At 47.6% G+C, this 12,584-nt stretch overlaps 1 protein-coding gene across 1 annotated transcript in view; it reads right to left on the bottom strand.

Annotated features, from left to right (window-relative positions):
• HNF4G (hepatocyte nuclear factor 4 gamma) overlaps positions 1-464 on the bottom strand; it is a 59,323-nt gene extending 58,859 nt beyond the window's left edge. The window contains exon 1 of the mRNA XM_074894029.1: positions 165-464. The gene's annotated coding sequence lies outside the window, so the exon portion shown is untranslated. The remainder of the gene's footprint in view (positions 1-164) is intronic.
• Between the last annotated feature and the right edge of the window lie 12,120 nt (positions 465-12,584).

Raw genomic sequence — 12,584 nt, 5'->3', positions numbered from 1 at the left:
CGCGTTCTCCAGAGCGCCCCGGGCGCCGACAGCAGGGGCACGTGACTAGGCGTATTTACCAAAAAAAAAAAAAAAAAAATTAAAAAACAATGTATAAAATTAAATACCCCCCGCCCCAACCGGCCGCTGTCGGTTTTCCCACGAGCGGGGGCAACTCTCCCCACCTTGCACGTTTGCCTCCTCCGGCGCGGCGGGCTGCGCAGAGCTGCGTCACTCGGCCGCCCCCGGGAACTTACCGGCGGGGCCGCCCCGTCGCTCGGCCTCCGGCGGCGCGGTCGCAGCTCACTCAGGGCGGCGGCATCCCCCGGGCCTCCTGCCTCCCCCGCACCCCCCGGCTCCCCGCGGGCGTCCCGCCGCTGGGCTGGTGACTTGTTTGGCGCGGCTGGCACCGTCTTTACCATATGCCGTAGCGGGCAGGAGGAGGGGAGGGAGGGGGGGAATTAACTTTGCTCAATGGCGAGAGGGCAGCAGCCTCAGCCTAAGCTGATCGATTTACTAAACAAACTGAAACGTGGGTGGGGATGTTAAACAGTAACCAGCAGCTTCAATGAAAACTGAAAGCTCCTGCAGCTGCCGACAGCGACTGGACCTGCGCGCAGCCCGCGACCCGCCGGCGGGCGGGCCAGGCGCTCCCGGACCGGCTCGACTCGGCCCGGCCCCTCGGGGCTGCGGCCGGCGGGAGCCGCCGTGTTGCGGCTTGTTTGCCCCCCCAGCCCTCCCAAAGCCCCGGTGCCCCCCGGCTGGCTCCGCGGCAGCGCCCCCGGCCGCCGGGCCAGGGAGCGGCCCGCCCCTCGCTCCCTCGGCTGCGCCGCGCCGGCCGCCCCACGCCGGGCCGCCGCCGCTTCTGCGCCACCGGCGGGCAAGTCACCCCCCGGCCCGCCCTGCTCTGCCCCCCGGGGGTCCGGCGCGGCCGCCCCCTGGGCCCCGAGCGAACGGCCACCCCGGCCGCGGGGCCGGCCCCGCTGTCCCCCCCGAGCCGCAGTGCTCAGCTCTCCGCGGGGTTTGGTAGCCCCAGATTTGCGGACGACCAACCCTCAAGGGTTCCCCAGCGGCTGTCGCCCCCTTTGCTCCAGGGAAACCGTCTCGGGGGAAAAAAAGCCCCCCTCAGTTAGGCGCCTGGTTACAGAAAGAAACGGGACCAACTACGGGCATCCACTGAAAACTCTGGGTTCCCTGCGCTAGAGACGCTTTGTCGGCCTCTCACCATCGAGAAGGTCGTGACACGAGGAAGTATTTATGAAATAATAATTGTCATTGTCCTCCGACATCGAACATTCACAGACCCGAAACAATAATTAACGCCCTGCCTATGATATCACCAGCTCACACCCACAGAGGCATCAGGAAGAAAGGAAATAATTCAAGGCAGTGAAGGTGTTGTCACTCCAAGTATCATCCGGGGGGGGCCTCCTCGACGGTGTGAGAGGACAATATTTGACAGAAGTTCCCATGTAAGAATGACGAAAGTCCCCGTGGAAAGGGACTGCCTCGCCGGGGGTGCGTGAACATGCCCGACTCCCATAACTGCACACCCGTGTCAGTGATTTAACGACACTCTCGCCGTAGAGGGACTACGGGGGCTCTACACAGGAAGGTGATTGGAAAAAAAATATGAAAAATGTTCTCTTCCTCCAGCCTCTGAAAGCGGCCAGTGATTGATTGGTTTCCTCAGTGAGATCAGCGAGTTTCCTCTACTTTCTTACCGATGGTACCTTGCCATGCTGGTGTTGCTCGTTAAGACGGCCAATTCCTCACTTCCAGAGTTTGCCCGTGGAAACTCTGGATCTAATATCTAGGGGCTTTCGATTGTCCCTTGGAGGGAACAAAGGGAATACTGCTTGACAATCCCCCCCCCCCCCCCCCTTACGAAACATTAATAATCACTGGAAATAATTGCCCAGATAGCCACAAGGAAGGTGTAAATACATCCAAAGTCCTCCGGTGTTATTTCAAAGGCGGTTTTTAAAAGGCCAATAAAAGTCGCCGAGGAAGACTTGTTCCTGAGGAGTTCTTGCCCATCTCCTGCCGCAGATAAAATACTGCAGGCAAGGGCAGCCCTGACAATGAAATAAACGTTACTGCTGCTGGCTACAGCGCGCCTCGGAGCAATCCGCAGGCGCAAATAGCCGGTTTAAAAGTGACTGTCACTTACATGAGGGCTGTTTTTTACCTCTCTTCTGAGAATCTCAGCCATATGCCGTGGGCTAATAACCAGGTTTCTTATATGAATAAAGAGGATTGGTCGGAGTTTCTTTGCTGTCTTAATTAGAATAAAGTTAACATGCTTAAAGCCATGTGGTCATCTGTAGCAACTGTATTTCTACACTTGCATCTGGATGCGGGCAGATTTGATGGAGGGGGACACTCAGAACGTTTTAATTCTAATCGCCTCGGCGTATACAAACGTTATTATTATTCTTTCTGCGGGAAAGGTACTGCTTCGTGCCAAAAGCAAATAGCTTGCAGAACAGTAAATGGAATTTCTTTCCTGTGCGGGGAATATTTGCGCGTATTTCTCATCACGTAAGGCCACGTTTGATTTAACCTTAATGTAACTAGTGGTTTTCATTTCGACTTCAGCGTTTCCTTAAATGGTTTTTATGAAGTGGTTGCCTCTTAGTTATCAACAACGTTTTTGAGGAAGAGTGGGGGGCAGCATAGAGTCCCTTGACGGTCACCTCGCCGCCAGTGCTACCTCTGAAGCAGCATTTTCACGTGTCACCTCCACGATGAAATCATGCGACCGCCCAAAGAGCCGCAGTAGCTGTGAATTGCTCCGGCGCCCGTGGTCAGGAGCCCTTCCCGCCTCCCCCAAGGGTGGGGGCTCCCGCCACCTCCAGTACTGTCCGTGTCCCCCCCTCCGTCCGTGTACACCCCCCCCCCCCCCTTCACCCCCGAGGATGGAGCACCAAGGCACTAGGGCAGCGGCGGGGACCCTCTGCCCGGGATCCCTGAAGGCACCAGCTGGGCCATCGGGGCAGGAGATGCCCCTCTTGCTCACCACATCTCTCCCCGACTACATCCCGGGAGGCAGGGCGGGGAGACGATACTGAGGTTAGGGAGGGGAGGAAGTCCACGTAGCCTTCTGCCGCGGAGATAACGAATATTTCCAGGCGTTGACCTTAATGGGGAAGTCTCAGGCAGTATAGTTTCTGTGCCAATTTGGAGAAGCCCCTCTAGGCACTTGGCTGCCTCTGGCTGTGGCCGCAGACACCTGGTAGGCGGTTGCCCGCCGGGCGGCGGTTGCCCGCGGGGCTGCGGCCGCCGGCTCAGCCCCCTCGTCCCCGCGCTGCGAGGGACCCGCGCCCCGGGCGCGCAGCCCGCAAGGCTCCGCAGGGCAACGACCGGCCACCCGCGCCAGGGTCTGCCCGTCCCCGACCTGCTCCGAGCGGCGTTTGTCCACCCCTCGCCAGGCAGGCGCCCGCAGTTTATTCGGGGAGAACACAAGGGGGGCTGCCGGAGCTGCCTCCGCCGGCGGCGGGGCATGGGCTGGGGCGGCAGCCGCGCTCGGGGCCGGGCGGCCGCCCGTCGCGGCAACCCGCCCGCTCTCCGCTCGATTCATTCCGGTACCATTAACCTGCGGGTGAAGCAACTGTTTGTGTGCCCTCCCTCCCTCCCTCCCTCCCCTGGGCTGCTTTTTCCCTGTTACTGATCCATCCCTTGTAAATCATTTATGGGGAACTGGGCACTTCTCTCGCAGGAGCTTCCCTGACAAAACTTTCCCATCTTCAGGCAAGCGCCTTTTCTTTGTTAACACGAATAATTGATAAAGAACCCCAACGTGCCTTCACAACCCATCTCAACGGCTGCCGGGAACTATAGTCACTTGGGGTCACGGGGTGCTCCTGGTTTTAAAAGCGCAATACAGGAAACGATCAGGACCAAACCGGTTTAAAGATACAGCCAGTTTTATGTGGTTACCTGAAACCATAAATGGGAAACGCGGTCTAATTTTACAGGTTCTGGTACCGAGCGTTCAAGCTGACTTCTGCAGAGCCCTTTCCGCCTCCCCCTGATCAGAGAGCACCTGGCATTCTAGTACTAACTAATGTTTCTGTGTTTTCTTGCCTTGAAAAAACAGAGTGAAAGTGCATTGTTCAAAAGAAAAAGCTGTAAACCTCTTAAAACTCTCAATCGTGAGATTACGCCGGCACCACGCGGCTATGAACCGATTTCAAGGGCTGCGTTAGAGACTGTTTTCTTTAAAGGTTCCCTGGCTAAAGTATTAATTGCCAGGGTTTCATGAAAGATTTGCAGACTTTACAATCATTTATGATCCGTGCAATAAAAACTCGGGAGATACGGGCAGACTGGTTCAAGGTGTAATGCAAAGATGTATTAGGTGCCCTTGGCAACTATCTGTGGGTGCTGTTTGTATTCTTCGAACACGCCCTTCGCTGCAATGAACATTTCTGCAAACCGCGGGTTGGGTTGTTCATTTCCAGAGCTCTGAAGGTTCACACAAAAGAGCTATAGATTTCAGGCAGGGGAACCAAATGATTGGAAACTCATTCTAGTCCCCCGAAGAGTTCAAATGCAAGTGAGATAATTACCCTTGACGAAAAGTAAACTTCGAGGGAGAATGTATGCCTTTCCCCCTCGTAAATTAAAAGCCCGCGAGAGAGCAGATTTGGGTATTCAGAGCTGCAATGCTCCCCTGACCCCCATCAAGGCGGAGATTACATTATTGTCCGCCACAGCAGAAGGCGGAGAGGAACCCCTCGAATCCGAAGAAAGGCACCTCAAAGGGTATTGACGGTCCTCCAATGATATCCCATTTAGGAGCCTCACAAGCGAGCACCCTAGGCATTTTAAAGATTATCCCCCTAAAGATCTTTGAAGATTATGCTAATGGCTGCAGATTACAAGAGTTTACTGGAGAGCTGAGAAACAAAACCAGCCTCGTGGCGGTTGCCCATGGTAATTTTCTGCCTCTCTTTCAAGATGGTTTGCGCCCCCCCCCCTCCTCCCCCGCCGGCCGTTCCCCTCATTAGCAGCGGAGTACGGAGGGAGGCGAGGGGGGCTCCTGCTGCCCCTCTGTGTCTAACGGGGCGGGGGGGCCGCTGCTGGGCGAGGGCGCCGGGGGCCGGGGCCGGGGCCGGGGCCGGGCAGGGCAGCTCCGCAGGTAACGCGGCCGGCGGCGGCGGGGCGCGGGCGCTGTGCGAGACCCGGCCGTGCCACCTAGCGGCGCCGGGCCGCGCTGCCCGACCTGCCCGCTCCTGCCCGCCGCTGCCCGCCGCCCCCGGCCCCCGCCCGCGGCCCCCCGCGCCGCCCCCGCCTCCGGGCAGAGGGAGGCGGCGGCGCAGCGGAACCGCAGGGTGCCCGCGGCTGGAGCGAGGGGGGAGCCACACCGGCCCAGCCGGTAACGACTGCCGTTATGGCAGAAAGCGAGCGAAATCCTGCCAGCGGTGTCACCGTTGTTACACGCGAGGCGTCCCACTTACAGCAGGGGAAAAGGAAACGATCGGCAGCCGAAAGGTTTCACGCTGCCTGAATGCTTCGTTCACTTCCCTCTCCGCTCCCATCTTGACCCTTTCACCCCACGAATATTCATCATGTAGATGGATTGCTAAATGCAGTATAAGAGCCAGGGTCTCCATCCTGTTTGTTCCACCTGACCCATGTCGGTGATCCTATCAGTTCCTTCTCCGGTAAAAGCACATCCTCTGATCATGCAAATAGAGGGTGGGGGGTACATTATCATCTGGGACATTGTCATTAACATAGCGGTAGTGAATGTGTCGAAGTACAAATCATGTTCACTGTGTTTGTTTTTCTGATTAAAAATCCTGCCAGGCTAAAGCAGGAGTAAGGTCTCAGAAGCACAAATGCAGTTACTGATGTAATGAGGACAAATATAATGAAAACGGTTCCCCAGATGAAGACAGTAACTGCATATTTGGAGATAACTATTTTGATCTTGTTGCTTAATCCGGGCCATGTTCATAGTATGCTTTATGCAAATCGTGATTAATTTATTTTCCTCCCAAAATACGTCAAGAGATGCATGCATGAAGAAAAGATGAAATGAAAAATATTTCATAGTTCTTGTAAGTACTTCAGTATACCATATCCGAAAGCACTGGTCATAGCAGATCATCTTTCTGAGGATTTGTTGCTTGGTCTACGCTTGTGAAGTGTATTGTTCTATCGTTATTTGATGCCTTTAACGTGATTTAGAATATACATCATGCTTATCCATAAAAAGGATCAAGAGGATTTATGGTGATTTCAGCATGGAGACGTATCTGCTAGTCTTCGTGCTCTGTCCAATATGGACTATTCCGAAAAGATCCTTGCTCAAGTGGTGACTTCTCCCTCTATGTTTGAATATGTCGTGTTCACCTTAGACTCCCTTCCAGGAGATACAGGTCTCGGGAGATACCTTGGAAACAGCGGGATAGATAAGCAGAGGACATTGCTGTTGGAAGAGATTTAAACAGTAACAATAGAAGAACATAACACAACTGAAATGGGCTAGAACAGAGATTAACAGGATGAGCATGCATCTGATACATAATTTGTACACAAAGTAGTTCCACCTCATTGATTCAGTTAGGGATGACTGAACTCAAAATGTAGGCAGGGCAAAAGAAAATGATCTTTTACTGATAAGTGAGTATAATTCACACTGCACATACCAATAAGCAGTGTGTATACATGGATCTTGACAGTGTAGACATGGCATATGAAAATCATCTTTGGATGAGAGTTAGGAATAATTCAGTCTCCATGACATCAACTGATGAAAACTTCTGCAATGTTTTCAATTGGGCTCCGCAGGTAGAAAGCATCCTAGATGTCTAATGAACCATTTAAACAAATTCCATTTGTCTGGTTTAATAATGAGGGTTAAAACTAAGTGGTCTGTCAGGGCTATTTTTACGCTCATGTAGATGCAGATAAGATGAGACAATTCAACTTTGCCTAAATCTTAAAGTTTACCAGCTATTTTTATAGCATCCCAGAATGCATTGTGCTTGGCACTGGGTTTAAGAATTGCAGAATAGCTTTGGAGCCCATTTTGGGTATTAAATTGTTTAAAATAATGGTTTTTAACTTATTCCGTTTGTAGTTCACCACATTTTATTTTCAGTGGAGGTACAGACTCATGGCAATACTCGTGTTTTTATTTACTTTTCGTAGTTACCCCTCATCTCTCCTTAATTCACTCATACCGCAGTAATTCACAGATCACCAGCTGAAAAACTCTGCTTCAGGAAAAGGCAAGCCAACTCCTCCTGGATGGGTTTCAGTTGAGGTGGTTGCACTTTAACCTTTTCAGTGCAGTCAGCTCAGAAACACAGGTCTTTAGTGCAGAAGGCGGCCTGAGCGCTGACCACAGCAGCTGAGGGTGAAGGGGCTGAGCCAGGTGAGCGATGAAGAGCCCTGCCAGTCCCACCTTTGCTCCAAGCACTTCTTCCTAGGTTGTCCACTCCCTAGCTGAAAGCTGCCAGTTCCTGAGATCTGCCACCAACCATGTCAAAATGATACAGCTTAACTTCATAATTACGTCAACTTGTTTGGTTTTTAATCAGATGATTATAACAGTACTGGACATGCATGCAGTGATAATAGGAGATCTGAGGAGGGATACAATCTTCAAAATACAGATCAAAAGAGGACTGGAAGCTTGCAGCTAAAGGTGAGTGGCTGTATTCTGGGTTAACCACAGCACTGGAGATTTTCAAGGTGTAACTTTAATCATCCATGCAGGGGAGAGCCTCGTCTTCAAGTTCTGAAATCACCGGATCCAGAACGGGTAGGCTGTTTTCTGTGTACCTCAGCCCTGTATGTGCTCATATAATTACCAAAGTTATTAAGAACCCAGCTACAGCTGTGATTCTTGTGTATTCCTCATACTCTGTACAGAGCACAGAAGCGTTCAGAACACATAATCAAACCCTACTATGTTCACACTTATGTTAATAATATAAGCCAATTTTTATTTCTAAGGTAATAAAAAAAAAAAAAAAAAGAGCAATGACATTTGTAAAATTCAGTCACTAACCCCAGGAAATATGTTGAGGTCACCATAAAAATAACCACACTCCATATCACACTATATAAATTAATACTTGCTAACTTTCAGTGTATTTTCTCATACTGATATGTACAAACAAGCATCTTCTTTCAAGGAATGGGAGACACTGATGCATGTTTTTGACAGCCTGACTGTAGGATGTTTTAGTGAAGTACTCAAGATTGTTTATTCCTAGAAAGGTTGTATGTGTTGTTTGATAGCATGCTAACATGAGGGAACTGGAGAGTGTCCACCTTTCCCTGAGAAAAGGAAACAAAAAGACCATTTAAATAGGGGTGATGTGTTGGTTAGAAGAAATGGAATGCATCAAACTCATTATAAAATAGCTGTTTTAAGAGTTACTGGTTTGCCTCTGTAATACAAAAGATGTAAACCAAAAGAGACATGCTGGGAAAGAGTACATTGAAAGGAAATTCTCTCCCCAGTGTGGAATACATTGTATCCTCTGAGAAAGACTTCTTTGGGAACAGCTGCTTCTCTATAGTCTATGCTGCCATCATCACTGAACAGACGATTTGTCTTTGAGGGATGACCTATATATATATTTATACATTTGTATAGATGTGCTACTTCCTCTGCTTTCTTAATAGACTTACTGTGCGATATTTTACCAGGTTTTTAGGCTCGCTGTGTTCCACTTCCTGATTCATGTATCTACTATAATGAGCTGTTCCTCATGTTGGGACAAATAGAAGTTCTGGGGAGAAGGCCAGACTCACATAACAAAGGAAAGAGGCCCCAAACTCCCTAAAGATGAAGGTGCATGCTCCACAGGTCTAGCACAGGTAGACAGGTAAGACCAGGTAAGACCACAGGAATTCAGGTAAGTATACAGAACATGTATGTAAGTAGACCTAAGATATATTTTTCAGGTCCTTGATATGAACCATGTGTACTGGAAGCTACTTTTCTAGAACCTGTGTTGCATCTGAACTATCAGTGTGCACCAGATTCATCTTCTGTTACTGTGTTTGAGCCTTGGGGCTGGAGATTTGTACTGTGAAGTGAATTTCAGACTTGTTTCTCTACTGGAGCATCACTTCCTGATACACTTCATCATACAGTGTTGTATGAAATGGAGAAGGGGATTCAGAAATGTGAATCTTAAATGAGCCCTATGGCCGAAGAAAATTTCAGATGAAGCTTCTGAGAAATCTTGCTATCAAAAAGACTCCTGTCTTGACTTGTGAATAAATAAAAGTGACCAAACCGAGTAACCAGACTGAACAGGCTGGCAAAAGAAACTCTTTCAGGGAAGAACAGCTATTTACATGCTTTAGAGTTACTGTCAGTGTTCAAACAGGTAAATTTACACCAGTTATATTAATGTTTTGTCTTATTTTTTGACTCTTGTAAAATGTATAGCTGAAATACATTTATGCAACCCTCTTGTGGGCCTTAATTACAGCAGTTGAGCTAGTCACAGAGGCAGAACATTTTTATATGCCCATAGCTATTGGAAGAGTAAACTCTTTCAGTAGACAAATCCCCTTTCCCTGCTTTCATTTAAAATCTCTAATTATACTTTTAATGCTTCACAGAATGAAACTTAGAGAAGAAATTATGCCTTTTCTTAATTTCATTCCTTTGCATGTAACAATTTTAACAATTTGAAGTCCAACTCTCTACAGTAGTTTCTGTGGCTTATATTTTGTGAGAGTGTGTAAAATGTAAACTCTGTTTTATTTCTCTGTAAATGTCAGGAGAGTATAAATCAATAATAGAGTGGTAACTGTGCAATTAACTCATGTCACCCCTGTACCTTCACATTAGCATCACTGAGAATGGTATTACCCTTTCAGTGACCTCAGTAAAAGCAATAACATCCTTTTCTGCTAAAGCTAATTTTTTTAAGTGAACTTAACGCTCCTGAAAGGTGAAAGATTGACAGTCCTGTAAAGCAAAGTTCCTTATTTGGTCATTGACTAGGTACTGTATGGGTAGTATGTAATTCCACAAATTATCTAGTGATCCAACCCTGTCTCAGAAGGATAAGAATGGAGTCTGCTACTTCTTTCACTCATTTCATTGAGGCATCACAACTTAGATGTCAGTTTTCAGGGTAGTTTCTGATGCAGTTGCTGTCAATTAGCAAGCAGATTTGGAATTCCAATTCATTTTTGTCAAGCAACCATACATTACTGTAATCGGTATTGACAGACGGTAGATGGCCACCACAGACCTGCAAGAGAAGGACATGTATCCAGTTACCAATCCTCTAACAGTTTCATTTGCAAAATGGCATCAAATAGCAGTTCAAAAGGCAACAGGAAATCCTTGAAACAACTAAGGAAGTTAAATGCAATGTAATAAGCTTCTGTCAAACTTGTAGTAAGATTTTGAAAACTCTGTGCTTACCAGAAAAATGGAGAAAATTCAGTAAATGAGCAAGTGGAAGATAATTTCATTACTCCTACAAGTATATTTTTAATGTATGAATTTTACACCATAGTAATCAAGACCATATATATTTACCAGAAGTCTGAAAGGTAATGGCACTCTGGGCCTTGAGACTGCGAAGATTTTCATTCAGTTGTCCCCTCTGCCATGGTTCTCAACCAAAGAGAGGAATGTCTCTGTGCCTCTCTCTTGTCTATAAGGAAAATAGGCAAATACTTCCCTATCTCAGAGCGGTATAGGGTACAGACAAATACAGAACAATTAGGAACTGTTCTGATACAGTGGCAATAAGGGAATCAGATACGAAGCTGAGGTTAGACTGTGAAAGGATTCACCCTTTAATTGTTGAAAGGTCTTTCTTCAGATGTGGGAAATGTTTGAAGAGCAATTACTTAAAATGGCACCTGATCTCTTTATAGGTGTACTTCTGTACTTCTATGTGAACATGGACCTATTCTCATCAAAGTTGAGAGGAAAAGAATAGAAGAACCAGAGCTGCACCTACGATAGTGATCTGGTGTGTCAGAGAGGTTCTTGTCTGGGTGAGAACTTGCTTTCTTTCTGTGTTTGGGTTGATGTGTACAAACTCTAGTGCAGCAAGGATGATTTCAAAGTAGTTTCCTTCTCAGTGAAGGTGTCGTACCAGTCTACCATCCACTGTGCACCTTTTGCAGCATGGACATGAGGACCCCCAGGAGTTTGCATTTGCTGCATGAAGGGAATTTTTTCAGCAGCAGCAAGGCAATTTGGGGTGTTGGTACAGAGGTCTGCATTGCACTGCTGCTTAAGTGTAGATGTATGGACGCATGTAGGACTGGCAACTAGCATGTTCTTGACTGCCAGTACACACTCAATGTGGTCATACAGTCCTAAAGCCATAGCAGACTGTACCAAACTCCCCTTTTATCCTCCATTAGTCAGTGATGTAACTGCAACCAGCAAAGTGTTGCAACCTTTGCAACCTCTGCTTCTGCCCCAAGTGAAGAGTTTAGCTGTAAACATTGTCCTCTGCTTTTTGGGTAAGATGATGATTTTTGTCTCTCAATTCAGTCTTTTCTGAAAAAAAGTTACAACTGGTGAAATTTTTAGCAGGAATAAGTTTAGGCTGTTGGACTGTATCTATACTAAGGGTACTGGCTAAGACAGGAGTCAACAGTCCTACCTCTTTTCGTGTGGTTTTATGGGAAGGAAGCCTTAGAGGTTAGGCTGCAAATGAGCTATAGTGCTATCTATTCTTTCTATACTATCCTTTTTCTAGACAGTGAAGTGACAAGAGCCAGATGGTATACTGGACATACTGCACATAGTCGGAAGTACTTGCAGTATATTCAAGTCCTACTATTGTCTTCACAGTGAACTGTTCTTTGCAGCTCTCTTAGGACTGAATCTGGTCTTTTGAAATGTGACAGGAGTAAATATTTGGATGATAGGATGATGAGATTTTTTTAAAATGTTGCAGGGACTTAGACATATCTTGCACTAAATGTACAGGAGGATGTGTTTCCAACCCCTGAGATAATTTTTAAAAGATTTCCCCTTTGATTTAGTATAATATTCTTTGGGGTAAATCCAGTTACCTAGATTGCAGAATGCTGTTATGCCGGGTTACAGTGATGTTTTTCCTGTGGAATGACTGTCTGGGCTTCTTTCAGGACATTTGCATACGTGGCATCTCTTCTTACATTTAAATCCAACCACTCCTCAGTGTGCCATCTCATTAACTGTACACTGGAAAAAAGAAAAGGAGAACGCTGTGACCTGTGTATGTGTAGTACTTAGTGAGAACCTAGGGAATTATTTAATGAATGAAATCACCTCAGATATTTCTTCTACATTCTTGAATAGCCCACCAGATCCCATATGCCTGTAGAAATTGCTATAGGGCTCAGGTGGTCCCTCATTATCTATAATGTCATTTAATTTCTTCCATCTTTATGCTGGAAGTACCTTCAAATAAAGCTTGATGGCATAATTCTCGGTGGCCATAATTAACAAATGAGGCAGAGGTAGGACAAGAACCCACATTTATGAGTGCAGAAGAGATCCATGTTGGTGGCAGACACCACGGTGTTTACCCAGTGGCAGAAAGCTAGTGAACTCAGCTGTCATTTGCAGTACCCCCTGCAGGGACAAAGGTAGT

The sequence above is a fragment of the Strix uralensis genome, chromosome 1 (assembly GCF_047716275.1).
Source record: "Strix uralensis isolate ZFMK-TIS-50842 chromosome 1, bStrUra1, whole genome shotgun sequence".
Classification (NCBI taxonomy): Eukaryota; Metazoa; Chordata; class Aves; order Strigiformes; family Strigidae; genus Strix; species Strix uralensis.
The sequence above is the reverse complement of the archived record's forward strand: the minus strand, read 5'-3'. Positions and strand labels throughout refer to the sequence as shown.